Here is a 4,328-nt window from a genome sequence, read left to right on the forward strand (position 1 = left end):
TTATAGAATAAGAATTACACTCAAAGACGTTTCTCCAAACCAATTCCTTTAGCCTGAAGAAAGGATATGGAAGAGGTTCAATGAAGAAATAGGGCCTTGAAACCCCTAGAATCGGCTACCCAATAAGAAATCGTTTGTTTTATCTCCAGCGATAAATCATATTTTGGATGAACTTTCGAAGCGAATATCTTAGGCTACGATCCACGAGAAGGTATCATCAAATCAATCCCTAGCCCTTCCTTGTAATACCCATTTTTAAGTTTCACGAAGAAATCGAGGAGAGAAATGCTGTAAATGTGGCTGTACAGGCCGAGTTTCAGATGGCGGCGACGCGAAAAATGCGCATCTTCTTCCTGTTCAGAGGAAGAAAATGATGATATGGCCAGTTCAACTGAATTGTCCAAGTCAACTCAAAATTTGACATTTTCTCGGGTTTTCTCAATGTTAAACCCAATTCAGACCGATTCTGATAGAAAATCTTATGGTTTCAGAAACTAGACACAATAAGGAGTACGTGGAAGGAAATTTGAAGTAATTCAGATACTAGAAGCTCAAGAATGGATGTCCCAAAGGTCGACGACAAGGCAAGTAGCCACCTTGGACTTTTTGTTAAGAAATACTTGTAGAAATCGCTTTGATTTTCATATGAACCCTAAAACAAGTATGAATTAATGATATATGAAAGAAAAACCCAAATAACCGTGAGTTAAGACCCTGAACCGATTAAATAGCTCGAGATTTAAGTAACATTAAAATAACCCGCTATATGAGCTCCGCTGCCTATCAAATTTTAATACTGAGCATATTATAGTATGTTGAGGTTAGATATGAAATTTGGTGGTCATTGGATAAGGATAAGTAGGTAAACCAATAAATGGTGTAAAATGACCATAATGCCCCTAAGGTAATTTACCTTCGGTTCATGACCTAGATGACCTTCAAATACTATGAAATTCATCAGTAGATCTTATTTTATGAAGCGTTATATGAATCCTTATCCCAAGAGGTTTATATAAGGTAATGAAGTTTGGGAGTTATTGGAAAACTTTAGTTAGCGAAACCAAGATATGGGAGAAAATGCTCATCACGATCCATATGACCTTTGCCATGAATTACGATGTTTATAAGTTTTGTAGTCAATGTTCCCAACGTTTACTGCACACAAAAAAAGATAGGGATGTTAAAGTTTTAAGTCACTTTTGGAAAGTATGGTGGATAAATTGGGTACCAAATTATTGTTTTCACCTGCATGTCATCCTGAGATTCATGAGCAAACTAAAGTGGTTAATAAAATATTAGGAGCATTGCTTAGAGCTATTATTTATAAGAATATTAAGTCATAAATTGGGTAACAAATTATTGTTTTCAACTACATGTCATCTTCATAATAATGAGCAAACTGAGGTGGTTAATAGAACATTAGGAGCATTGCTTAAGGCTATTATTTGTAAGAATATTAAGCCTTGGGACGAATGTTTGCCACTCATTGTTCTCTTTTTGAATTACTTACGGATTTAATCCACTTACGCATCTTGATTTGCTTTCTAACAATTATATCAAATTGAAGCATGCAATGTAATAAGATTTGAAATAGGTTTTTTAAACCTTGAACCAAGAAGTAATTCACAAGGATATTGGGAAAGAAAAAAAGAAAAAAAAAGGATGTTATATTTAATTATAATTTACCAGTGTCTTTATAACATGTTAATTAAAAAGAGGAAACAACAAGAATAAACAAACAAAGGAAATTTGTGTATGTATGATTCTCTTCAAATCTTGGAAACTACGAGGATTCCTCTCCTTTCTTGACATAAAGACTTACTTTTTCGGGACTTGGACCATAAAGAGTCATCTACTCTTACTCCTACTCCCTTCTCTAAGAATCAACATAGCATAATCATTCCATGAAGGCCGAGGTAGTCTTATAAAAGAAGATGAGGGTACCACTTTCAAATCATTACATGAGGACTTGAGAAAGTTTTGTAAAAGAAGACGAGGGTACCACTTTCTATTGCAGAATTTCTATGTGAATAGAGAATATACCATATTCTTGGGAGATAAGATAGAGCCTCGAGCCTAACTTCAAAGGCATTACACAAATTGTTCTATGATATTTTTTCTACGAACTCTCTGTTATGTTGTCCGCTGAAGGTTTCAAGAAAGGGAAACAGATTCTCTATTGCACTGATCTACCAATAGAAGTTTTACCTAGGTCATCTACCGTCACAATCCTTTTAAGGAAGATGCACCCAAATAACCAGTGAACAATAACATTTAAAGAAGTTTCAGAGAGCGAGAAGAGGATTGTGATAGAAGTTGCCCTAGGTAAAACTTCTTTAAATGTCTTAGCCAATCATGACCTCATAAGAGGTGTCTCTTGGACAACAAATGTCTTAGCCAATTGTGACAGTCATGATTGCTCAAGGCATGTCGCCCAAATAATCGGTAAACAATAACATTGCCCAAATAACCGCCTTGGACAACAAATCGTTTACAAGAATTGTTGAGACATGCAACATGCAACCACAGGCAACACGCCTTGGGCAATCATGACTGTGACATCTGCCCCAACACAATTTATTAGATGAGGCTGACTTTTGGTCTCTCAATGCGCTTCCAGCTGATCTCATAATGAGGAGTCTCTTCCAACCTACTAGGTGCTGTTGAAAATCACTTCTCGGTTTGTTGAGTCTTCATGTCTTCTCTATTCATGTCTTTCCTACTTTCTTCGCTTGAAACTTTTTCTTATTTGTATGACGTCATACCACCTGCTTCTGCTTGATGTCTTCTTGGTCGAAATAATAACGTTTCAAGTTACTAACGTGGACAACAAGGTTAGTCCGCATCCATAAGAGCAATTGGATTCTATATGATGTCTTCGTAATCTTATGGATAACTTTAACTAGTCCATAGTATTTTCACACCAGTTTTTGGTTCTTGTTGCTTTGAACTCGAAGTTTATCTGAACTTAACTTATATGAACTCTTTATTTTTCTTGAAATTATTGTGGTTGACGCTTCCGACTGACCCTTCTCTTCATCCGTCTAGATGATATTTCTTTGTGAACATGTGTTGCTTCAGTGGTTTGTTTCTGTCTCCCTTCTTCAGTATCTGACCTTGTTTTTGTCTCTCTTGGAGGGGATAAATCCATTTTCTGACCATGTTTGCGTCGTGGTGTTCATGTAGTGGCAACAAGGTTTCTATTGAGGTTGGCTCACTTGAGCTCCCCTTTTCAATTACATCAATAGCAGCAAGCATAAATTCATCATGGCTATGATTCTTTCTCAACTGTAGTATCGACATCATTTTCAACCCTCTTGGTTGATGGATGTTTTTCTGAATTATCGTCGGATTAGACTCCATTACTACTAGATATTTTGCTAGGGGCATGTAACTGACTTTGTGTTTCAGCAAGACGTTCATTCCTGACACGACTTCAAAGTCATCCATTTCAACAATCACTAAACAATTTGCCTAGTCCAAGGCTCCAGCTTGATTAGAGTTCTCATTGTGACTCTTAAGACAGGTAAAGCTTCCAATTTGACGGCGTTCATCTTTCCTATATCTTGATGCCAAAGGATGTTAAAATATTTTACATCGATCTCCATCATGAGTTGTGGGTGGCTTTAGAGTTGACAATGGTGTTCCTTACTACTTTGTGCTTTACTCAAACCTTGACATACATAATATATATATATTCATTTAACTATAACACATATGGTCCATGGAAGAATTGTAGCTCTTATGCTCATTAATATTATAATGGCTACTACCTAAATTATAACCTAAAGTTGATAATTGATGTCCAAGTAGCCAACCCTAAATTTGTAATCATTGTGGAGTGATTGAAATTACAATGGAAGTAGTTTAAACTCCTAGTACCTTAAATGAAGTTGGTCTCTTCTAATAAAACACGAATTTCTCTTTAATATCATTAATATAATTATGCTTCATCTTGAACCTACTAACATGAAACTAAAACTGCGTTCAATTTAACTCCATTTTATTGTCATCTTGAATGACGTGTAGGATATATTCTTGATTTACCTTGATATTTCTTATTAGTTAAGCTTTTTGCAAAATCACAATTAGACAACAACAAAGATGAACTTGGGTCTGTTTATTATTTTAAAGAAAATTTCTTTCTCCATCTTATTCATAATAACTCTGCAACTAAATTCATATTATGCTAAGAAACAAATTTAATTTTTTACTCGCAAGAAGTAAAATATGCAACTTTAACTAAAATTTCATCTAAACAAATTTTATTGCCATACAACATAGATGACAATTATAGCCTTCAAACAAAAAATAGAGTAGTTGTGGTG

The sequence above is a fragment of the Cucurbita moschata genome, unplaced genomic scaffold (assembly GCF_002738365.1).
Source record: "Cucurbita moschata cultivar Rifu unplaced genomic scaffold, Cmos_1.0 Cmo_Scf00224, whole genome shotgun sequence".
Lineage (NCBI taxonomy): Eukaryota > Viridiplantae > Streptophyta > Magnoliopsida > Cucurbitales > Cucurbitaceae > Cucurbita > Cucurbita moschata.